At 35.2% G+C, this 26,925-nt stretch overlaps 2 pseudogenes across 1 annotated transcript; one reads left to right on the top strand and one right to left on the bottom strand.

The window, feature by feature from the left end:
• Positions 1-941: 941 nt before the first annotated feature.
• On the bottom strand, positions 942-2,892 carry LOC114298733 (6,7,8-trihydroxycoumarin synthase-like; annotated as a pseudogene). Its single transcript, XR_014349880.1, has 2 exons — positions 1,885-2,892; positions 942-1,721 (listed from the first exon to the last, which is right to left on the bottom strand). The product of XR_014349880.1 is annotated as a 6,7,8-trihydroxycoumarin synthase-like (transcript).
• A 15,986-nt stretch (positions 2,893-18,878) lies between these two features.
• Positions 18,879-26,276, top strand: LOC114298735 (protein IQ-DOMAIN 32-like; annotated as a pseudogene).
• Positions 26,277-26,925: the final 649 nt, after the last annotated feature.

A 26,925-nucleotide genomic window follows, 5' to 3' on the forward strand; every position in this document is an offset into this window, starting at 1 on the left:
CAGCTCATATGCGTGTCTAGAGAAGTGAAGATAGAGCTCATATGCTTATCTTTGTGAAATGTGGATATAGCTTATTTGCTTATCTGAGAATGTGGATATTGTTGTTATACATATCTGTTGAGCATGTGGGTAGTGCTTATATGCCTATCTGTTGAAAAAGGGGAAATGAAAAGTAATTGGGACTTGTAAGTCGTGTGACATAAATTTGTGATTTATGTGATTGTATCAGTGTTGGCCATCTATCAATTGCTAATATTTTAGTCATTGTTCATGGTTGGTTTAGTATATTTCTACTGGGCTGTGGCTCACCCTATATGGGAATATCATTTTCAGGTGCAGGAAGCATGCCACCTCCAAGGACATAGCTGGGAGGCTAGAGGCGGACATATTTTTGTCGCTTAACTTTTGATGTATTACATGTAACTTCAAGCCAAGGGCTTAATGTGTAAACGAGTTAGTTTACCTTTTGTTGTAACCAAGTGTTAACTTGGAAAGCTGTAAGCCCGTAGGGCATTTTGTTTTGATGTCAACAAGTAATACATATGTATATGGAACCCTAATGAATAAAAGAATATGGTTGGTTTGTTTGTAAATGCATGTCTTATCTGATGGATTAACATTGTTATTTTGAGGGCGCTACAAGGTGGGGCTAGAAGAGACACATAGGAGTCGGTTCAGTTTGGGCGCGGATTCGTTAGGTAATTGGGAGTACACTTGTGTAATTCCTTTATGTCTTCTTAGTGAATTGTTTTGTGGCTTTTGCCCGTGATTTTTTTTATCACAATTGGAGGCGCTCCAATTGTGATTTTTCCCCGTTAAAATCGTTGTGTCAATTTGTCTTAATTATTTGATTAAGATTGTTATTTAGGCCAAGTTTGGCATGAGCCCAAAAAGTTAAAAAGTTACTCAAAAAGTTAAAAAATTATCACTATTCCCCAAAAGTCAAAAAGTACGGCTGCACAACTCTCAATCCTAATTTTCCCTGCATATTCATTTATACAATTTTTTAATACACATTTTTTTCATAAAAAGTCAAAAAATTAACCCAAACAATCATATTTTTTTCCTCAACTTTTTTGTCCAAAAAGTCAAAAAGTGCACTTATTTAGGACATCTCAAACAATCCCTTACTGGTTAAAATTGATACATAATCACAAATCAATAACTAGGAGATTTCTATTTTTTTCATCATCAATATCTTCTTTCTTCATCCCATCAAGTATTTCCCAACCAAATGAGTAGAGAAGATTGGCAAGTGCAAGCTCCACTAGTGAAATTCCTAGATTGATCCCAGGACAACCTCTTCGGCCAGCTCCGAATGGAATTAGCTGAAAATCCTATCCTGTAAAATCAATATCACAATCCAAGATTCTCTCTGGCAAAAACTCTTCTGGGTCTTCCCAAGCTTCAGGGTCTCTTCCAATAGCCCATGAATTAATATAAACTAGGGTTTTTGGTTGAATTTCATACCCATCTATGATGCACTTGTCAATTGCTTGTCGTGGCAAAAGTGGAATGGGTGGGTAGTCTTATTGCTTCCTTTATCACAGATTTAAGATAAGGAAGCTTTAGAACATCATCTTCATCCACCATTTCTTTCTTTCCTATCAACTTTCTTACTTTTCTTGAACTTTCTTCATCGCTTTGGGATTTTTCATCAATGCAATCATCACCCAAACCACGGCTGCTACACCTGTGTCTGTTCCACCGGCAAATATATTCTACAAAGAAAGTTAAAAAATTAATTGATATATATATATATGGGTTTTGAATAAAGTGGGAAAATGGACTTGTAAGCATATACTGAGAGAGGATAAATTGAAATTTGGGCTACTAAATTTTTTTTGGACATTTTAGTAGTGTTAGTCCCCAACTCAAACTCACCATGAGGACTGCTTTAATGTGATCCAAAGTGAGATCAATTGGAGGGAACTGATCATTTCTCAATTGAAGTAAGATGTCAAGAATGTCCTCTTGCATGAATTCAGTCCTCTTTGGATTGAAATGATCATCAATGAGGTCTTGATAGAACAAATCCAATTCCTTGAAATTCTTCTCTAGCCTAGCATGCATTCCAGTGACTACCCATCAAAGGAAAATAATCAGAAACAAAGAAAGAAGCTTCCCATCATTGCCTGAGCTTCATTAAGAAGTCCATGAAATCTACTTCTTTCAAACCCTTCTCTTTCCTCGTACCTTTTCCCAAATGCCACTCTGCAAATCAATGTGATTGTAAGAGACATCACTACCTTACTCAAATTAACAACCTTTGATGAATCCTCGAGTTGGGATATTTTCTTCACCATCCTTGAAGCCTTGTCTTCGCGACTGAGCCAAAAGGATTAGACTCTCTTGGAGCCAAAAAGATGAACAAATATCTTTCTCATCTCTCTCCACGAGTCGTTGTGAGGTGAGAACGCCATGTCTAAGCCATTGTAAGAAAGCTTTTGTTGTCTGAGTAAGATTGGTCTGCCTGAAAATGCGAGGTCATGGGTTTTCATGACGTGCTTCACCATTTTCGCAGAGGAGATCACGAGGGTTAGAACAGAGCCAAATCGAAGGGACATGAGAGGACCATGTTCTTGAGCTAGTTGGTATAGGTAGCTGTGTGGTGCTGATGAGTTAAGGATGATTTGGTGTAAGTTTCCGATGAGGGGAAGTCCTGGAGGACCTGGTGGTGGACGAGGTGTTTGTCCATTTGCTGTTATGTGTTTGATGAAGAAGAAATAATAGTAGAATTGGAAGAGCTAGAAGGAAAAGACGAAGAATTAACATGGTTAGTTGAGTTGTTGCAAGTGTTTGCTAGATATAGTAATGATGTGAGAAAGATAGGCCTTTTATAAACCTCTTCCAAGATCCATGTATGGAAAATGGAAAAAAATGATTCAATTCGGCATTGCCACCCAAAACTGAGGACAAATTGTTTGGGTGGACAAAAATTTTATGACTATTAGGTTAATTTATTTATTTTTTAAATTATTGATGATTTATATATTGAAATGTAAAAAAATAAACAAAATGGATTATGAAAGTGAGACTCGTGATAGGTCTCACAGCTAGGACTGGATGGTACAGTCTACTTTAGTATACATTAGATTAGAGAGGAACTGAGTTTTAATTTTTTGGATATGTTTTTTATTCTATGTACATATCTTTAGTGTTAAGTGTAACCCACACTACACTCAAATGAATAGTCACAAAATATGAGTAATTATCTTGTCTTTTCAAAATACTACATCAACTATGCACTCGTCTAATAATAAATATATATATACTCACATGGTCCGCAAAATAAAAATAATAATAGGCAAATTATGAAATAATATTAGTTTGAAAACACAATCACATCACATAGTCTTTTGTACCTACGTAATAATTTTGGCACAAAATATACTCTCTTTTTGTAATTTTTTATATTCTAATTTTGTGAGGATAGTATTTATTTTGTTGGTGACATTAAATAATTGCAAAAAAATAAAATGGACATGATTTGTCTTAGAAATGATATGAATTGTCATTGTTACACTCAGCTTTTGCTTTTGAAGCCAGGCCCAGCAGCCTCACATTCATTACCACTAAAGTTTGTACCTACATAATAATTTTGGCACAAAATATACTCTCTTTTTGTAATTTTTTATATTCTAATTTTGTGAGGATAGTATTTATTTTGTTGGTGACATTAAATAATTGCAAAAAAATAAAATGGACATGATTTGTCTTAGAAATGATATGAATTGTCATTGTTACACTCAGCTTTTGCTTTTGAAGCCAGGCCCAGCAGCCTCACATTCATTACCACTAAAGTGAACCTCCCATTTCGCTCTCACTAAAATAAGCTTTTGATTTGATTTGATTTGAGTTAATCGAGAACAAACCAAGCACGTCAAGTTATTTAGTTTTGGACACAAAACTAGTAGTCCTTCAAGAATTGAATCAAACCTAATTGAAAGCCGAATTTATTCAATTTATGGAATTAATGGTTAGTTTGTCTATCCCTAGTTACAACTTTAAATTAGGTGTTTGTTTCAAAAGAGACTTTAGTCCTACCCAATTCACAACAAAATAAAATAAAATAAAAATAAATAAATAATAAATTTTGAAAATAAATAAATTAAGAAAAATTAATTACTTATCATGTTGATCAAAGCAAGTATGGATGTAGGGGATGCCGGCAAGGACGGTTGCGCCCCTAATATGTTTAAAAATTATGTATGTTCGTAAGATAATTTTAAATTTGAGTAGCTCGCACCCTCCAAAATATTTACATTACAAAATTTAAAAAATAATTTTAAAATTGAATTTTATCAAATATTGATCTATTCTATTTGTTATCTGTATTATTTGTTATATTTCTATATTGTTTAAAGTTGTATTCTTTTATTTGTTTCTAATTGTTACTATTCTTGTTTTTTCTTTTCATATATCATTTATGTTTTTTTTTTCTTTTTTTATAAATCACATTTTATTTTGCTTAGGCATCTTATTTTACATTTATTCTTATTTGTTCATTCTCTAGAAATAGAAATATTGTCTAGAAATAAAAATTTTATCTACTTCAACATGACATTCTTAAAATAACTTAATAAAATTTAATACCGCTTATTGAAACGAATTATCATTATTCTCATAAAAACAAACATTTTCAATTATAAATTTTTTTTCAAAATTAAACTACGTAATAAAATGAAAGATGATTTTGTAACAAGTTATTTGATTATATTTATTGAGAAAAATATTCATTAAGGTTTTGATATCAAATTTATCATAGATGTTTTTATATATATTATAAAAAGTGGTGATTACAACATTTTAAAATAGTTAACTTTAGTAGACGGAGATCTAGTTATAGTAATAGTTAATATTTTATTAAGTCAATGCAGACAAGCAATGTGTCTAATTATATTTTTGTTCTTAATTATGTTAACATAGAATGTTCGATAAATAGTAATATTATTTATTTTTCTTGTGTTGGTATAAATCAAAATTAAAATTTTATAATAATTTTTTTGATAAAAAATTACATGTGTTTTTGCTCCCTCAAAACTCAAATCTTAGATTGGTGGATCAAAGAGTACAACTTTTATGAATAAAGAGTATTTTTGTTTTGGGTAAAAATATTTAGGTGCGATATAGGAATGAAATCAACGGTTAAGATAAAAATAAAATAAATAAAAAGTGCGAGCGGATTCTTGCGGGTGCGGGTTAAACCCGTAACCCGCTTGCAACCCCAAAGATGTCACATTTCAAATCGCAACCGCCCGCATTGTGTTTACAAAATCGCCCATTTATATACGAATTGGACAATTTTTACGGATTAGATAACTCGTTGCCCACCCTATTATCATAATATAAAAGTTTTTCTTAAAAAAAAAAATAATAATTGCGGGTGCTTGCAGCAGCCCTCAGTCCTTCCCTGCTGCACCACTACATCCAAGCAAACAAAATTATATTCCTTTAAAAAGTTACAAACAAAATTTAAAAATAATTTTTTTTACTAATAATTAAAAATAATCTTTAAAAACTAAACTAAACAAAATTTTAAAAGAATTAGAGGTGGACCACACCACCGCACCCAACAAGATAAAAGTTATAACTATGATACAGACCCCACTATTTCCAGACACACAAGGGTTAGAAATTGAAGAAAAAATAATAATAATAATTTAGCCAATGACCGCCCATTGGGTCCTGTGTGTCTTCCCCAGTGGGGTCCCAAGCATTTTGCACAAAAGATATGAATTTTTTTTTTATTTTTGGACTAAGGTCTTGTTTGGCGTATATTAAAAAAGTCAAAAAGTCACTATCCTATTTAAGTTATCTCGCCTCTCTACCACATCACTTCAAACTCAACACAAACTCAACCCATAGATCATAAAAAATCAAAAAATATACTTATTTAAAATATCTGAAACCATCCTTAAGAAAAGGTATCAACCTTGGTCACACTTTATCAAACACTCAAAACCAAAAATAGAGATTGGGATTTATCTGGTTAGTTTAAAGAACAACAAAACTAAAAAGTATGGACCCATCCGCTCCCTCATCAACAGGGACGGAACCAGAATTTCATTATCAGAGGGGCCAAAAGAAAAATAATTTTTTTTTCACCATATACACAAAACACACATGTATGTATAATATGATATATATAAATTATATATACATAATAAAAAAAATTAGATACCATAGAAGCAATTTCTAATAAGATGAAGAAACTTTTTCAGTGTAAAATAGAAAGAGAATTCAAGATAGAAAAAGAATGACGTATATATATTTTTATATTGGGAGGCCATTTTATGTATAAAATGATATGTATATATATATATATTTAAAGTTCTATGGTAAATAGTAATTTTTACAGAAACAAGGGGGTCATGGCCCCCCATAGTCTTCTCCTAGTTCCGTTCCTACTCACTAATCTCTTTTGACTTATTAACCCTTAAAATTCAAGCCTTTTTTTTTTTTTTTTTTTTTTTTTGTAGAACATCAAATACATAGAAGTTTAGCATAAGAAATTAGATATAGTTACGTACACAGAGAATAGCATAAAGATATAGACCATGATTTTATTTTTTGATTTTTTGGTTTTAGTATGGTTTTGATAATACATTTTTATAACATGTTAACAAATATTTTTTAAATAACAATGACTTTAAAGTATTTTCAATAGAGATGTGAAAATTGTGTATTAGTGTGTTTAACTGGTAAAATATTATAAAAACTTAACCAAATTTTATAGGTTAAGATTTATTAGTTTATTGAGTGTGTGGGTGTTCTAATAATGTTAAGATGTATGTTAAATTCCATTTATATGTGTTAAATAAAATAAAATAAAAATTATTACTTATAAAAATTGTGTGTTAACCGTCTCTCACATCTCTGTGTACCTCTTCTTTGTGGGGGCTCATGAATAGTGTTAATATACTCATCATATTTAGAGTTATTTTGAGAAGTGGGTTAAAAGTCACTTTTTAACTTTTAACCCACTTTCCTCTCTCATAAAAAAATTAAAAAAAAGCCTAAAAATAATTTTTAACTATCTTTCTAAAATACTCCTTAAACTTGTGATGATACTAACCTCACCACCACTAACAAATCTATTGGAACTTAATTTCGGATAATTGTTAATTGATTAATTTTGAAATAAAAGTGGACTTTAACAAGTCCATTGAAAATGTTCTTAGGGTATTTTTCAACAAAATATTCTCTCTTTTTTATATATATAATAAGGTGTCAAGATTGAAATTTTTTATCAATAAATGAGTAAAAAAATAATCAAGAGAGGAAGAATAACCAAATAAAGAGATGATATTACATTATCGTTAGGTATAACTTTTAAAAAATTGAAGCTAATTCCAAAATTAGGCTTTGTTGCACCCTAAAAAAAAAAAAAAAAAAAAAAAAAAAAAAAAAAAAAAAAAAAAAACTAATATATAAATAACACAAAAACAAGTGAGCTCCATATTCACAACAACATAAGGGCTAAATTGGGATCATTCCATCGGAGGTTTCATTAGTATTTATATTTTCTCCCCTATAATAAATAGCAAGACACTTGAATTAACTCAACGCTTTCTTCCATTTTATAACATGTTGATCCGATTCTCTTAAAAATAAACAAGTGAGCCCACATATGGTCTTGTTGATAATTTATTTGCTATTGTTAATAGTAAAATTATTATTTTAAATTTCATTTCGACTCCTAATCTTACAAACAAACAACAACTTTCAATGGGTAGTTTTGTCCGATAAGAACGATCGCTATTAATTAGCGGATTAGGTTAGTTTGTTGCAGGCTCCTAAAATTTAAAACGAAAGTAAATCAATAGATATCTACCAAGAGTATCTGTCAGATTGGATATCTTTAACGTGATATTACATATACTAATTAGTATATTAATTAATGTATCAAATAATATTATGATAGTATTATTAACCCCATTTATTATACAAATTATAAATTTTTAAATTAAGTCACACCATCTGTTAATACACTAATTAATATATTAATCGGTACATATACCATTATATCATCTGCAATGAATTTCTTGCTTGCTGCTAAAAAAAAAAAAAAAATCTTGCTCGCTCAGCAATCTCGCTCCGTTTCAATGGACATATATTTATTTAGCAAAGAAAACAGTGTTGATGAATTAGCGGAACTCAAAACCCACAACTTAGCTATATTTTAGGATCGTGTTGAGATCCGCCATGAATAATGAATGAGTGAGAGAGAGTGTAATCAAGATCATTAGGTGAGCTCAATCAATCACACAGAGATCAAAATGGGTAGGGTTGGCTTATTTTTCTTAGGAAATGAAATATCATAAATGTGAGCGTGCCAGTAATGATCAAAAAGTTCTTACAAATTAAATTCAAGTCAATTATCAAGCGATTGTGTTGACGGTTCTTTTGCCTCAATAAAGAGGACTTCAAAATTGCCAAGTGTAGAGAAAAGAAAAATTAACAGAAAAAGGGAGACGAAGAAAGATGATTGAGTGAACAATCGGGATAATTGAATAAACAATCAAACTAACAATAACTTACCTCTACTCCTATACTTTGAAAATGAAGTGCATAAAATGCTTCGAAAATGAAGTGTTGAAAATAAATGTTTCGAAAAGGAAATGCGTAAAATAAAATGCAAGAAATATAAATGACAAGAAAAATAGAAATCAATTGTCTTTAATTTGAGTTCTAAATCTTTACAATGTAGTCATGAATGGTTATTTATAGGCAAACATTTGTATGAAAAAACTACCTAAAACTACATACTCTTCTACATCTTCCATTTCGTACTCCATAATCTTCCATAACTTTCTTCAACCTCCACTTCATGCTGCATGTTCTTCACTTTGTTCTCCATCATCTTTTCACATTTCATAACTTCTCATAACCTCCAAATGAGTAGGAGGGTGCCACATGTCTTCCAATTATATAAATAATAAATAATAATAAAATTTCAAATTTATGGTGTCAACATTAACCCCTACGGCCATTAAAAATGATATTTACTTGAATTTTTAAAGGATCGAACCAAGCACATGACTAATCTAAGTAACAAAGTGCTTCGAATGATATAATAACAAAGGTGATATTTGCCTTGAAAATTTAGAGGCATTATCTGTATGGTGAGAGATTTGAAGTATTTTCCGATCACAAGAGTCTGAAGTATCTATTTACACAGAAAGACTTGAATTTGAGACAAATGAGGTGGATGGAATTCATAGAAGATTATGATTTTGAGTTGCATTATCATCTGGGAAAGGCCAATGTTGTCGCTGACGCCTTGAGTAGGAAATCTATTAGCAGCATAGCTTGTATTGTCTTCCGAGAATGGGGGATGTTGGGTGTTCTTAGACAGTTTAACTTGCATATTGGTGAATCCGTCAAGTCTGTAGCCTTATTTTCAATAGCTCCATGACCTACACTTGTGAGCCGAGTGTTAGAAGCACAAAGAGGTGACCTTGAGGTAGGATCCCTCCGAGAGAAGATTTCCAGTGAAAAAGTAGAAAAATGCTTGACTGTGTATCCCGACTAGAAAGTGAGATACCATGATCGTTCGTTCGTTCCGGAGTCTTGCCGAAAGGAAGTACTTCGAGAGTTTCACCATTCACGCCTTGCGGTGCATTCGGGAGGCACAAAGATATATCACAACCTTAGTCGCCAGTTTTGGTGGAGAGGTATGAAGAAGGATATGGCTGTGTTTGTATCAAGATGCCTTACTTGTCAGCAAGTGAAGGTCGAGCATCAGAGGCCAGCGGGTTTGTTGCAACCCTTGCCTATAGCCGAGTGGAAATGGGAACATGTCACGATGGATTTTGTTGTAAGCCTTCTGAAGACTCAACGAGGTAGTGATGCCATTTGGGTGGTAGTTGACCGGTTAACTAAGTCTGCGCATTTCATACCTATGCACGTGAGTGATTCAGTAGACCATCTTGACGGCTTGTATATCAGGGACATAGTGAGGTTGCATGGGGTCCTTGTGACGATTATTTCGGATAGAGATCCGCGTGTCACAGCTTGGTTGTGGCAGAGCTTGCAGAGTGCCTTGGGCACTAGATTTACCTTTAGTACTGCGTATCATCCTCAGACTGATGGGCAGTCCAGCGTACCATTCAAATCCTTGAGAATATGCTTCGAGGGTGTGTCCTTGACTTCAAGAGTTCGTGGGAAAAGCATCTGCCCTTGGTGGAGTTTACCTATAACAATAGCTTCCAATCGAGTATTGGCATGGCACTATTTGAAGCCTTGTATGACCGACTATGTAGGTCTCCGGTTTATTAGGCCGAAGTGGGAGACGCACTTTTGTTGGGTCTAGAGTTGGTTCGGGAAACGACGGAGAAAGTGGCACTTATTCGTAAGAGGTTGATTATGGCTCAGAGTCGCCAGAAAAGTTATGCTGACCGTAGAAGGAAACCCTTGTCTTTTAAGGTGGGAGACCATACGTTTTTGAAAATATCACCCAGGTGGGGTTTGATGAGATTCGGGAAGAGTAGAAAGTTATCCCCTCAGTTTATTGGCCCTTTTGAGATCCTTGAGCGGATTGAGGAGGTCGCTTGCCATTTGGCATTGCCGTCACAATTTTCTGGAGTGCATGACGTGTTTCATATTAGTATGCTTCGAAAGTATGAGCCGGATCCGTCGCACGTGTTGGATTGGACCGACTTGGAGGTAGATGAGGATGCCTCGTATGAGGAGAGACCGATGAGAGTCTTGGATAGACAGGATCAAGTTTTGCGAGGCAAGACGATTCCCTTGGTTAAGGTATTGTGGAAGCAACAAAGTTAAGGAAGCAACTTAAGAGTGTGAATTGGAAGTCCAAGAAAAGTATCCGAACTTATTTGTTGATGTTTGAACATGTATTGTATTGCAATTATGATTGATAGGATGTGAAAACATTGTATATGTTGTTTACATTTTGGAAATATGAGTTATTATAAACATTACATATGTTTGAGAATGTGGAATATCATATGTATTATATCACTTTTGGAAGCATTGTATGTGCTATGTAAAATTTTGAAAACTTGGACCTTGGTTTAAACATTGCAAATGTTTTGGGAGATTGTAAAATGTATTTTCAATTTGGGACTTGTGAATCGAGTCGATGAAAATGGGTGACCAGAGAATGGGTCATGGTGATGAACTTGTAAGAATAAACATGGTTGTGAACGGTTTAATTATAATTTTGAGCTTGATTTGTCATTTCGAAGATGAAATTCCTTAAAGGGGGAGGTTATAGCGATTCCGATTTTAACCCGTCACCTATCGTATTCCAGACTCGGGTTGGTATGGTTTAGAATGGTTATTCATATCTTGTTTCTATTGTCTTACCTTTATTTTGGTTATCGGGTTGTAGTTGTGCATTTGGAACAAGTTGGTTGCTTGTTTTTCCAAACCTTTGTCGCCCAGATTTTGGCTCTTCCACTTGAGCGAGCATTGTTGCGCTCGAGCGGGCTTCACAAATTTTGCTCTTCCGCTGGAGCGGTCATTCTTTCACTCGAGCGGGATTTGTCAACTCTCAGTATTTTTGCAGACCTGCAAATACTAGGTGAGTGTGTTCTACACTCGAGCGGCGTTTCCTAGGCTCAAACGAGTGGACGCTCAAGTATCCCATTTCACGCTCAAGCGGGGTCCTTCGTCTACAAAAATTCTGAAAGTGTGTATTCCATACTCGAGCATCACTTCTCGCCCTTCAGCAGAACTTTGTGTCTGACGCTCGAGCGTCACTTTCCACGCTCGAGCAGGCTGCATGTATAACAGTCCGTGAAGATGATGTTTTTGTTCACTTTTTCATTTCTCACTCTCTGAAACTTTTCAAAAAACCTAAGTCTTGAGTTTCTCTCTCTAAAACTCACTTTCTCTCTTCTATTTCATCTAGATCCATTGGGATCTTCACCGTAGTGCCTTTGAGATAAAGATAAAGCGTCTTAAGATCTTCATTTTGATCCGAATAGAAGTGGATTTCGGTGTTCTTGGAGTTTCATTCTTGCTTGGCTGGTCTTCTCTCTTTGAGGTAGGGATTTTCTACACTTTAATATGATTTTTAATTTAGTTATTTGTCAATTGTGTAACGATGGTGGGATTTGGCGTAATGTAAACAAACCTATGGTTTGGGTTTATTTTGAAAAAGAGGGGTTTTTGGTGAATGAGAAGAAAATGATTGTGGGGTTTGAAAATGATGTTGTTTGGTGTCCAAATGGTTGATTTTGGTACGTGAATTGATATTTTGAAAATGGGAGATTTTGTCCTGAAATGATTATCATAATTATTTTGTATAAATAATTGAAATTGGTGTTGTAAACATGAAATTTAGCGAGTATTGGAATAGATGGTGAAATCGAGTATGTAATACTTCGCATCTTTGGAAATTTTGAATAAATTATCTGTCTTAAGATTGTATATCGGTTTAAAGATATTTGTATTGGGCTATCGGTGGAAGATAGCTTTGTGTGTTGTAGAACTTGTATGAGGATTAGGTAAATTGAAACTAATCCATGGTTGATTATCATTGAATATGATTCTGTCCAAATACATTGTATATGTATGATTATTTGGAAGGAGAAATAGGATGTACTTCATGTGTGATTATGTTTTTATATACATTGTACATGTATGATTGTTTGGGAAGAAAAATGGAATGGACTCCATTGTTTGGGAAGAGAAAAGGGATGGACTCCATTATAATTAAGTTGGCCGGAGTGTCCTAGGTGATAATCCCGAAATTTAGACATAGGTGCCGATTCCGCAGACGAAATATTCGTAAAATGGCAATTGGATGTATTGATTGTGAAATTGTTGAACCATTGAGTTGTAGTCTCATTTGGGTTATTGCAAAATAATGAAGTTGGCTCATGTATTGAAATTGATTGAAAGAAAATGAAATGGAATATGGACTTGATTTTTATGACTATATAAAAAATGCGAATGTTTTATCCCTAGCATTGTAGACGCATATTGCACTTATATCTTTGTTAAACTTCATATACTGTGTTAGATTGTTCCTACTGGCCTGTGGCTCACCCTATTTGGGAAAAACACTTTCATGTAATGATGACATGCCTCCACCAAGGCAATAGCATTTGAGGGACTTCTGGGGAAGCAAGAGCTTCTTGTTTTGTTTCACTTTTTGTATAGCTTAGGACTTAAATTGTATGAGTTAGTCTCACTTTTGTTGTAACGAAGCCAAGGCTTGGAAAGGTGTAAGCCTATAGGGCATTTATCTATGTTAAACTCTTTTGTACTATTAACTCTATGAAATGAAAGTACGTTACACTCTGATTCATGTGGCTATCTATTTATATTTCGATTGAATCTATGGTTATATTTTGCGGGTGTTACATTGAAACTTTTCGAAGTAGGTTGATATTGCTTGCACTTAGAATCATTCAGAACCTCATATTTTCATGATTCATCTTAACAAGCTATTACACATGCTAGTTATTATGGACTAATAACATGCTTCGAAGGTGGTATAGAGGACCAAAAATCATCCTTCAAAGGTCGAAGGTGCCGACAAAGGACGAATTACATCATTGGAAATACTCGGCAAAGCTTCGAAGGTTCACAACCACCATTATTATTTCTTCGAAACTGTTGTTGATGCAAGATGGAGTGATTCGAAACTTACAAAATTATGGCAAAAGGGCTTTCGAAGCAACTTTTGGCCAACATTGTGGTTATTCAAATTTTCTATGTTCTAATTCACGCATGATTAATGAAAATATTAATTTTGTGCTTCGAACCAATTATTACACCAAAATCGTTGTTCTTCGAACCAACTTTTGTAGAATACTAGTTACATTTTCATGTAACAAATGGCTATAAAAATGTTTATCGATAAAGCCACTAATTATCATGCTAAAAATAAGCAATATTTGACAATAAAATTAATTTTCATTTTACATATATTTGAAGGGAGGTACACATTTCGAAAGCCTTCTCGTTCCATGTTACATTTCAAAAGTGTTTATTGATGACAAAACCACCCTTCGAAAGTCAAATATGTTATTAAAGGATCAAAGTCGTCCTTCGAAAGTGCTCACGACATCTTTTCGAACCAAATCCAAAGAGTTGGATTATTATGAAATTAGTTCGGCATTTTAACTAGCCATTAGTGGCTATAAAATGATATTTCAATGAATATATATAACAGGACAACCATTTATCCTTTGTGTTAGACTTATTTCTTTTGATGATTTATCTAATTATGTTTTAATTTATTTGAAAAAGAAAAATAAAATCCAAAATTTATTTTGATGATTTATTTGAAAGAGAAAAATAGAATCAAAATTTATTTTGATGATTTATTTGAAAGAGAAAAATAGAATCAAAATTTATTTTGTCCCATTATTTCTCACCTAAACCTTTATCCTAAATGTTGTTAGAATGTATTTAATATTTGATTAAATCAGGAGTTCAAACAGCCCACAACAAAGGTTCAAACAGCCTAGCACAGTAGCAGGCTAAAAGGTTCAAAAGGTTCAAGTGAAAAATATTCAAATTAGTAATGATGGAAGTACAACGGCTATAAAACAGCTATAAAGGTTCAAAAGGTCAAAAAGTTCGAAAGGTTCAAGTGAAAAATATTCAAATTTGTAATGATGGAGTAGAAGATATTCAAATTGGTAATGATAGAAGTACAATGGGTATAAACGACTATAAATTCAAATGACTACAACGGCTATAATTTTCATTATATATACCAAAGTCTCTAATGTAAACAAGTGAACAAAAAAATCCTAAAAATATTCTTTGATCTATAATCACTCACATCTATTCTCAGAAATTATACACTGAACCTTATAGCACTAAACTCATCTTTCCTGTGTGAGATTTACAGAAAAATTAAAACCTCATTTTATATATCTATCTTTAAGAGATATTTATTGTAAGCTTTCTTTGAAAGTAAAAATATCATTTTATCTTGTAAAAGTGTTGCAAACACTGTGTTCTTGAAATCTTGAAAATGATTATGAATCACCTAAGATTTGCAAGGGTTTGGGGTTGTGACGTCTATGTAAAATCTGTGAAGGATTGCTCCATTTATAAAGAGGTTCCTAGCACCCCTGTGGAGCTAGAAGATAGTGAAAAATTTCAAGTGAAGTATGAGGAGTGGATGTAGGCCGAGTTGAAGCCGAACCACTATAAATTTGTTTGTCTCTCTCTCTCTCCCTTATCTTTTTATTTTATTTAAATTGCTGTAACTATATTTCACATTTTCACTGTGCTAAAATCATTAACTGACATAGTTATTAGAACACTTGTTTTAATTATTTTTATTTCATTAACTATATTTATCTATTGTGCTAGTCATAATTTTTATTAGGGTATTATTAATTTTTAATTGTAAAAACCTAACTCACCCCTCTCTTAGGTTGTCTTTTGGGTAACACTTTGAAAAGAGGTTTAACAGCCCTCACTTGTTCTTAATAACATGCTTCGAAGTGCTTTGGGACATATTTCGAAGGTAACCACAAAACCAAATGGTGATGGTTTTATGGATCAACTAATAATCATATTTTTTGCCCAATATATTGCAATAACGAAATATTATTTGTTAGCCATTCCATCAAAGTCAACGTTTGATGTAATCCACAAATCCAAAATGGATTTTGAACAACAAAAGTCATTGTATAGTATGACCATGAAAATTCATACTTCTTGACACTTTGAAAAATGTCAAAATTTTTGAATTCATGAATAGTGGCTTGTTCATTATTCTTGACCATATTTGGTTTAAAAACATGACTTTCACCAATTTGATTTTCATAATTATTTGGCAAAGTGGGTTGTTTTTCCATGTTAGCCATTAATGGCTTATGAAAATCCCCCATAGGTATGTTATTTTCATGACTTGACTTTTTAAAAATTAGTTTTTGAATCCCCCGAGCCATGCGTGGAACATCATTCTTAGCCAAATTTGGCTCAAGAACATGCTCTTTCGTTATGTTAATTTCATAATTTGACTCTTTAAAACAAGCTCTTAAACCTCCCGAGCCATTAATGAAATTATATTTTCACTAATTTCAATCACAAATGACTTGAAAACATTTTGTAAAACCCCACAAAATTCGGTCATTAAAGACTTGGCAAAAAGAGTTGATAACTCATGTCTCCATTGGCAAATTTTCATATCAAGTTGATGAATTACTCCAATTAATGGTGTATTTTTTCTTCTACCAAACAATATTATAATGGACGGAAGTTTGTTTCATCAAGAAAATTGATCTCTTCTTAAAGATTCAAAATTTTTTGTTTATGCCAAAAGATTTCATCAAGGCTATTTAGAATGGATGAATTCAATTTATTTTTCATTTCTTACACTTGACGTCCCAATGGGCGTGCCAAAAATTGTTGGCTTATTTTTCCTACGAAGGCAAATATCATAAATGCGAGCGTGCTAGTAAGGATTGAAAAATCCTTACAAATTAAATTCAATCCTTACAAATTAAATTCAAGCCAATTATCAAGCAATTGTGTTGACAGCTCTTTTGCCTCAATAAAGAGGACTTCAAAATTGCCAAGTGTAAAGAAAAGAAAAATTAACAGAAGAATGAGGGAGACGGAGAAAGATGATTGAGTGAACAATCGGGATAATTGAATAACAATCAAAGTAACAATTACTTACCTCTACTCCTATGCTTTGAAAATGAAGTGCATGAAATGCTTCGAAAATGAAGTGCTGAAAATAAATGCTTCGAAAAGGAAATGCGTAAAATAAAATGCAAGAAATATAAATAACAAGAAAAAGAGAAATCAATTATCTTTGATTTGAGTTCTGGATCTTTACAATATAGCCATGAATGGCTATTTCTGTCACGCCCTCAAAATTAACCCATTATATATATATATCATTGACATGCATTATTTAAAGAAAACACTTTATTAATTCATAATAATATTCATCAGAGTCTTACTAAACAAAAGCATTACATGTAACATCAAATTAAATGTCTTACATGCTTGCATCTTTCCAAGCCAACACTTGGACACAAAAGTATGAGTTCTAACTCAAATACAAATAAAGCCCCAGGCTTGTGTGTTTATCAAATAAAACAAATAACTAAAGATGGTCTTCGAAATCCAAATCCTGCCAAGCTAAGTCCTTGGAGGTAGCTTATCACCTGGACCTGAAAAATGATGTTCCCATAAAGGGTGAGCCACAGCCCAGTAGAAATATACTAAACCAAATATAAGCAATGAATAAAGCAATAGCATTCAATAGATGGTTAACGAAGATAATCAATTACAACATTTTACAGTCTCATAACTCTAATGTCAATGACACGTTCCACTTTCCAACATTATCAATATGGCTCAGAACCTGGCCAAACTTACAACAGTGAATTATATATATCATATTCACATTCTTCCAATGCCAACAAACAAATGAGACTCAAGCTCAAATCAAAACACTTCATACTTCCAGATTGATACACATTTTAGTGCTGTATCAATAAAATACTTCTATATAAATAAGCACACATAAAAGTGATGCTAATGGAGTCCATCCCCTATCTCCTCCCAAACAAAATCCGGTTTAGAGGTCCATCCCCTATCTTCCCCTAAACCGTGGAGTACATCCCCTATCTCCTCCCACACAATACAATGTATGCACACACATAACATATACAACACATAATCAATACACATAATGTCTGTATTAATTCAGCAGTCAAAATTGATGACTTAATCAATGATTAGTTTCAGTTATCCCTAATCCACATGCAGTGTCTCCAACAAGCACGACTATCCTCCACCGATAGCCCAAAACAGTTATTTCTAGACTTGGAAATAAATATACCAACAATTCAATAGACGAGTGATCTAAATTAACCAACTACGCCATTTAATCAATGAATTCCCCAATTCTATGAATTTAACCATATTTTCCCACAATTACCAAAGTATCCCCAACATATCAAAATACCTAAAACTTAGAACAAAACTTATAGAATGGAGTAGGAAATCCTTACCTCGAAGAAAACAACCCAAATGGAGAAGACAAAGATGAATACCCAAATACCAATGTGCTCCAAATCGCCAAATGTTCAGATTAAATGAAAGCCCTCGACTCCCTCTATCTTTTTAATAAAGCAACTAGGGTAGAAACACACTCTAAATAGATCAAACCTAAGAGAGAAGGTGAGTAGGGAGAGAGAGAAGTCGAACCTAGGGTTTGGAATCAAAAAGAAGATGAAAAAGACTGATCAAAACCCGCTGCTGCGTATATAAACTGGACAGGCTCGCTCGAGCGAAGACTTGGTCGCTCGAGCGACCAGAAACAAGAAATCCTCGCTCGAGCACAGAAAAGCTCGCTCGAGCCAAGAATGCAATGCTACAGGTCCATACTGGACGCAAACTCTCGCTCGAGCGACCAAACTCCGGCTCGAGCGAAGAACCACAAACAACTGCTCGCTCGAGCGACTAACTCCTCGCTCGAGCGAAGATCCAAAATTCTGGACAGCAACACTTGGTTTCTAAACCCAACTAACCTGAAACAAACCTGCCTAACACATCCAATAACTTCAAATAAGAAAATATGGGACAACAACAACAATTATATAATGACAGAATCTACGGAACCTAAGTCCGAATACAATAATCAAATGGGAAAAGACCGGGGTCGCTATAATTTCTAGGCAAACGTTTGTACGAAAAAGCTAGCTAAAACTACTCACTCTTCTACCTCCTCCATTTCATACTCCATGCTCTTCCATAACTTCCTTCAACCTCCACTTCGTGTTCCATGTTCTTTACTTTGTTCTCCATCATCTTTTCACATTTCATAACTTCTCATAACCTCCAAATGAGTAGGAGGTTGCCACATGTCTTGCAATTATACAAATAATAAATAATAATAAAATTGCAGATTTATGGTGTCAACAAGAAGATCCATTGCATCTTGCTTCAAGATCATTACCTATAGTAGCGATGCCATCGATGAAGACGATGATATCGATGCTTCTGAGGTATCTCTGATCTACAGTTTAATTTTTTAATTTTTTTTACCCTCTATGTTTGGTTGCTGGGAAAATGTCGGTAAAGGAAAGTGATTAGAATCTTGAGTATTCGATGTTTAAGGGATTTGACGGCATTTGTATTTGACTGTGATGTTTTTGGCAATTTTTTGAAGGTTTCACAAATATTGGGATTGAGATAGGATCTTGGTCCACATTTGAATTGGCCCCAAGTGATTTGATGCTTTTGATCTAGCAAAAGCTTTTTCCCCTGGTTATTAAACAGTTTAGGATTGCTCTTCTAAGTTACTTACTGTTTGTTTAAATTGATGGGATGCAAAGTAAGACATTTTTAGGTATGGAAGTACAAGCCTTCAAGTTCAAATTCATGACTTCATGTCCATTAGCTGACAACAATTTAGCATGTTTTTGCATGTAACTTGCATAATCTTTGCCACTTAGGCATGTAATTGGCAACCAATTAAAGTGGATACTAGACTATGGAAGGACAGAAGCTATGTATAGAACTGTTGCATATGAATATCAGGTTGAAATGGCAACATTTCACTTGAGTAATTCATTTACTAATTTTGCATCGACTTCTGCCAGTAACAGCCTCATTATTTGTGTTGCGTTAAACACACAAATTACATGCTATTATGCTCTCAATCTTAAGACCTGTGGTTCATTTATTGAAAGTGTCATAGTTAATAAACTTGGCCTCCAAAATGCTAGTGGAGGCATTATACTCTTGTACTATGCTAATTCATATATCTTACACACAAATGAAGATGGAATAAGAAAGAGTACTTGTATGGTATAGAAAAACACGGTAGTACCAAGTGATACCTGATTAAAGTAATGACATGCAAAGTTGATTCTTCATTTTTCTATGAATTATGCTTTTTACTTGCATGTTTAGAGTTACATTCTATATTAGTAGACTTCTGTTTATATTGTATTTCTTTTCTTGATAAGAAAACCTAGACATTTCTTCTTGTTATGGAAAACAAAAAACTAGCAGTTTATATAGTTAATGCTCTCTCTCTCTCTCTCTCACGCGTGCACACAAACAACAAAACAAACAATTGATTGCTTGTTTGCCACCAAAAAAAAAAAAGTTGTTTCTTAAACACTGCATTGCATTTAATAATGAATGGAATATAGAAATTTGTTTTTATTCAACTACAAATCCATTAAGTGCCTTAAAATGTCGTTTGTGATGGTCCTAGAGAGACCAATATCTCGTGAGGGTGTTTATAACACACACAGTTATGTTTGGAGTAGAGCAAATTTTTTTAGCACCTTTGCAATGGATCCAAGCCACCTATTTATACTTGTTGAGGCACCCATTCACTAAGGGATGTGGTTCTTGAAAAGGTTGCAACAACAGTGAATGGATACATCATACAAACCCTTTGCGAGAGACGCATTTCGTGTTTCAATGATTTTAAACTGTCACAACCACCCTATGTGGGAAAGGCTTCTCACCACCCAAGTGGAGTGATAGGGTGAAGGGAGGTTCACCTATATTGTGGTGTGATCAACCGCATTGTCCATTAGCCTGGTCTATAAAATCATTCTCAGGGAGGAACAAGGGTTAGAATTTTGATGAGGAAAGTTTTAATTAATTTAAAACTGGGAAATCATGTAATATCCATCTAAAGATGGGCGAAATTAGGTTCCATCTCTCTCTCTCTCTCTCTCACTCTCGAATGTTGTTGTTGGAATTTTTCTATAGAGCAAGGGTTCAAGCGACAAACGCGGATGGAGTTTTCAGAAGATAGCTGCCAGGCATCGAGTGCTAAGCAACATTGTAATTTCTTTGAATAAGGATGGCCCAGAAACTGCTACTGTCAAGTTACTAACTCGACCCAACACAGCTTTTCAAGAGAAAACCTCTGAATGGGATGGACAGATGAGAAACCCCGATTGTCGACTTCAGCGAATTTGAAAGTGTCTGATACCAGAGTTGCTACAGAGAATGACACAATGCATGATGTAGACCCAGATGAATCTACTATAGTTATCATCCAGGCTGCTATCAGAGGATTTTTGGTATGAACTTTTTTCCATTTTAAGATTTAGAATTTCAGTCAAATAGCAACTTTAACTTCTTCCCTGCCTAAATGTGTTTACCAGGCTCAGAGAGAATTGCTGAAGCTTAAGAATGTAGTTCAGTTGCAAGCTGCTGTACGTGGGCATTTGGTTTGGAGGCAAGCTGTGGGAAGTCTACACTGTCTTCAAGCCATATGCAAACCCTTGTTCGTGCTCGTCAATCTCGCATTTCTTCTGACGGGAAACTAGATGGGAATCATGTGAATGACGATCACAATTCAAAGCTCTTGGTAATGCTCTAATTTGGGTCAGTGACTAGTCTTGGGTTGCCTCTTGTCATGTTCAAATGTTTTGACTGGAGATCATACACCAGCTATCAACTTGAGACATCACTCTTTGCCAAATTAGATTCACTATTGATTGTGAGACGATAAAAAAATTCTCCAGGATATTTGATGCTCGTTACTTGCTGAAGGATACAGTGTACCAAAATGTGTGCACAGCAATGCAGACATTTAAGTACATCAATTATTGCCCTCACGTGCAATATCTTGAATAGATATAGGGAGCAAGCTAATTTGACATCTTTTAGTTCAATTTGATTCGAAGGAATAACTCATCTTTGTTATCCATCTTATATTTTATCTTGTTTTCCAATAATTAGTTTTTGATGAATTATAGGCTGAGCGAAAGTGCTTTAATTAGTTAAGACTTTCAAAATCATTATCTAATTTGAAAATGGAATTGAGGAGCTCAATATATAATAGTACTGAATTGTCAGTTGAGTGAATGTTCTGAAAGTACTTGAGACAGTCCTCAAGATGAGGTTTTAGGAAATGCCTATGGATGTTGATCAAGGTTCTTAGTAATGAATGTCCATAAAGCAAGTCTGACCTATGACTTTTCCCCCTTTTATCCTGTGAACCTTTGAATCTGTATTTCTATATTAATTTTCATTTCATGAAAGCGAGGTTAGTAGCTTTTCATGCTTCGACAGATCATCTTTGAATATACTTGATTGCACAAATAGTTTTTGTTGTAGCCTTCACCTTCAATTATTATGTCTGATTGTCCATCTCTTGTTTCAGGAAAAGGGAGACTTATTAGCCAAACCAAATGTAAGGTGCACTTCCATTGAGAAGCTGCTTAAGAACAAGTTTGCTCATCAGGTAAAGGAAATTCTATCTTTTTTCTCCATTGACCTGCAACTATATTGCAGGTGATCAATCTCACAATTCATTTTTTGAACTGAAACTAATTTTGTTATTCTGTATAAGCTACTGGAGTCAACACCAATGTCACGCCCCCAAACCGCCCCTAGTAGTTTGGTGCCGTGATGGCCAGTAATCCGAGATTACCGAAGGCCGACTTACAAGAATCACACACAATCAGAGTATAATTATGGGGCTTACAAGTGCGGAAGCAACCTATATACATATACTGAATCTAAATAGTCCATGGGAACCGTGCTTAAGTCCAATGAAATGACATACATTTGTACAAAGTCTTACAACTTAGATACAATAAGGAAATGAGATACAAAATACATCTTGACCAAAAGGCTTCTCAAGCCGACATATACAAGTGCACAGGAAATATAAGCTAAGAAGCATAATCTTCAAGATGGTACAAAATGCTAATCCAAAACACATCGGCAATGCACCCAAAAAACACATCGGCTACACGTCTAGGCCTCATTACCTTCTTGCTCATCACCTACATATATATAGAGAGGGTGAGCTTGGATACTCAGTGAATGATATTAGAAATAAAGGTTTTGCATGATTGATATCCAAGATTCCTTTCAAAACAATACATAGCATACTTCACAATCAAGGGGAAAATCAAGTTCATTGCCGGCCTTTCAAGTTCCTTGGATGTTATTACATCTACTTAATACAAGGGGGTGATGACATTCCAAGACAAGAGTGCAGTTGCATTATAGTCCCCTGCAGCTAAGGACTTTCAAGACAAGAGTGCAGTTGCATTATAGTCCCCTGCAGCTAAGGACTTTCAAGACAAGAGTGCAGTTGCATTATAGTCCCCTGCAGCTAAGGACTTTCAAGACAAGAGTGCAGTTGCATTATAGTCCCCTGCAACTAAGGACTTTCAAGAAATGTCATCAAAACAAGATAGTGCTTAATATACAAGTAGGGATAGTCATTCATGCTAGATCAAGTACTTTTCAAAACAAGGCAAGACGAGATTTATGAAAGCAAGTGTAACATAGCTTTATTAAAAATACCACTCACATAGTTCTTCACACGTCGGGGTCGAGACAAGCCCAAGTCCTACAAACACATGGCAAAGCCTATTGAATGCACCTTCAAACAAGTCTCTTATGTACACAAATGATTTCGGAAAACATGCTGGGCACCAACCAGGTCTAGGCCGAGGTTCCACACCTCCTCGCCGAGGTGTGTTCCCGAGGGCCACATTTAAGGACAAGAGATCGGGGAAAATCTGGGTTTCCCTCTGCTGATGAATCATGAAGAACATGAGTATGAAAAACGTGAAGAACATGAATGCTAAAATCATAACTTGTTATTACAAGATCTGGGATTTCATGACATGAGTTCAAAAACATGGACCTGGGTACCCATACTTGAAAATCATGCAAGAACAAACACAAAACATGAGTCTAGGCAAAAAGTTTTCGGATCAAAACATGACTTTCTTGAAGAACACATGAATGTCATTTTCTCTTTCTAAAACCGAATTTCAAGACGATGCATGGCTTACAATTCATATTCGATCATGCAATGCAATAACATGAACATAAAGAACATCATGAGCAGATCAAGAATCTAACCTTAGAACACGAATCTAACGGTTTGATCTCAAGGAATCAAGCTTGAAGACTTACTTTCTCTCTCTAAAACTCCTTCTTCCTCCTAGAGTTTCTCTCTCTACAAGGCAAGGTTATGATACCAAATGATAGTTTTCTTTACTCGGTTCTGGGGTTAACCCTCTGCTGAGACACGTGGCGGCGACTGGTTGGGTTTTCCCCGAAAAAGTGGCTGACAGACCAGACAAAGCATGGTGGAAGGGTGTTCAACAAGTAAAGCGGTATGGCCTCTCTGACGAGGCAATGACATCGGCTAATAACAAGGCGTATCTAACAAGCTACACGGAATGGCACTCCGGGAAGGGGTGACATCGGCTAACAAAAAGGACTTCGGCAACTAAGGTGACAATGACCTCGGCTAGGAAGGACAACACTTGACTAAGCTGTGCCACATCTTGGCCTAGATGCGCCACACCTCGGTCTAGGTCATACCACTCCAGGACGAGATCACTTGGGTGCGAGGTAACATCTCGGCTAATGTGGCAAGGCAAGGACGGAGGTCAACAAGGGGTTCCAAGGTACTTCTAGACTGAGGATGACCTCGGCTTGGAATGATCTAGGCATAACGTAACCTAGGCTTGGAATATCATCGGCTAACATAACTCAGGCAAGGCGTGACCTAAGTTTCACGACAGGGAAGACAAGAATACAACATTTAGACAAATCACAAGGCTTCAAAACAAGGCATGGATTTCACTCACTTAAGCGAAACAAGCCACAAACATACACATGCAAGCTCAACAAGCCATAATCATACAGATGCTCATGGACATGACGAAGACATAAAATGTGGGTTCCTACAACCAAGGACCAAACACATCCACGTTAAGTGTGATCCTTCTAGATCTGATTCATCTTGGAAATGGTTGGAGAAATGGATGCCTGTTTCATCAATGGGAGTTGAACATCCACAGAAACCAGGGTTAAGAATGGAGCAACGTGAGGAGGACAAGGCTGAGTGTTCTGGCTGTGAAATGGAAACTGAATTTCCATCTGGAGATTGTGAGTCAACAGATTTGAAGGCCACTATCGGGGAAACAGTAGTGCCTTCTAAAGGTGAAGATACTTTAATGACTTGTGATGCTGACAAAGTTGTCTTTCAAGCATGTGAACCAGCCTCATCTACTATACGTGATAATCTGGAGCCACCTCAACCTGAGAACTCAGGCACATCAAATTTAAAAGAGTCATTGGATTTGCTTCCTAATCAAACTAAGCAATCAGATTCGATTTCTCAGATGGAGCTTAAATCTAATACTAGTAAGCCTGAAATGGAGAATGAACATTCTGCATGTTCTGTGAGAAGTCGTGCTCCAGAACAAGTGGAGACTGAGGGGAAGAAGTTTGTGTTTGGAATGAGAAAGGCAACTAACCCTGCATTTATTGCTGTTAAGTTGAAATTTAAAGAGCTGAGCTCAACTGCTAATTCTGCAAGATCAACCAGTACATACAGTCAAGATGTTGGAGTCGAATCAAACTCAGATGCAGTTTCATATGCCATGGACAATGCAGTCAGGACAATGGAGATTGGCCTGGCAGAGAACTCGGTTTTGCATTCCTCTAGGGTTAAAGTTGGTGGCTCTGAATGTGGGACAAAACTTTCTATTACATCCACTCTTGATTCCCCAGAAAGTTCTGAGATTGGAGCTACGGGTGTTGAGCTGGAAGCCATACTTTCTAAGAAAGGGAACAACAATCCTGATATCACTAGGACCCTGGATATTGAAGCCAATGGTGTGACCACCATCCCAGGATCCGATTCATCCTATTCCATCTTGGTGCAGCCAGAGAAACTTGATGATGTTAATGGTGCTAATGACAAACCTGTCATTTCTGTTACAGTTGTAGATTCCTTACAGGAGCAGCCGAATGTACAAATCGAACTGGGCTCAGAGACGGGTCATAAAATGTATAAGTCATCACCAGAAGCATCTCCAAGAAGCCATATGACAGTCCTTGAATTCCAGGTAACACCTTTTAGTCAGGTATCAGTGAAAACTAGGAGGACTAAAAGTGAAAGAGGTTCATCTAACCAGAAACGTAGGTCTAACCATGATTCTGTCACAAGGAGCAGTTTGGAACAGTTACCTAAAGAGAATAAAACTGGGAAGCAATGCAATTCTTTTGGTTCAAGGTGACCTGGTTATGTTGATCAGGAACCAAGAGATAGTAATAGTAGTAATTCTCTCCCAAGTTACATGCAAGCGACAGAATCTGTGGGAGCCAAAGCTCTAGCAACTAGCTCCCCGAGATCAAGTCCAGATGTGCAAGACAAGGACATTTACATTAAGAAGAGACATTCATTGCCCGCTTCAAATGGAAGGCAGGGATCTCCTCGTATCCAGCGATCTACGTCTTAGGCACAGACGGGTGCTAAGGGAAATGGTCATCTTCATGGTATTTTCTAAACTACCTCATTTTTCTTTTCAAATAGAAGGTATTACAAATGTACTTCATAAATCCATTGACTTAACCTAATGGACTCATCCCCAGAATTTCCTTCCAACTATGTTTAATCTATTTAGGATCTGGTACAATTTGATCTAGATCGGTGACACAGTAAATTTTGTCTGGTTTTTGTAGGTAGTTTATCTGCTTTTAGAAAACAATTAATGCAGTTTAGAGTTGAGTATTTTGACTTTCTAAGAAGAAATTCTATGATACTTATAGACTATAGGAATTTGAATTGAACTAAAAGAGTAACAAACCAAGCCTAAAGCTAAATTGCACTTGCACCTTCAGGTCAAATTCCTATGGTCTATATACCCTTCTTTTTCTTAGCTTTAATAATATCATAATAAACTTCTGGCGAATGGGGAGATAGATTCATAAGCATCTCTGCTGCTTGTGGTAAGTTGGATTTCACTTCAAGTTACTATGTTGTATCTCTTGTCATATTGAAAGGTTCTCTATTACTGAGATTTTGTTTGTTGTGTTTTCCCAGCCATGTTTTTTCGGTGCAATATTTTGCCAGGATTGTCAGTTTAAAATTGTTTCTAAGCTGTTCTTTTAAGATTGTTTGGATTTATGATTTAGGTAAAGATATGTGGAAGGAAA

Source organism: Camellia sinensis, chromosome 13, assembly GCF_055761805.1.
Source record: "Camellia sinensis isolate YWXY chromosome 13, ASM5576180v1, whole genome shotgun sequence".
NCBI lineage: Eukaryota > Viridiplantae > Streptophyta > Magnoliopsida > Ericales > Theaceae > Camellia > Camellia sinensis.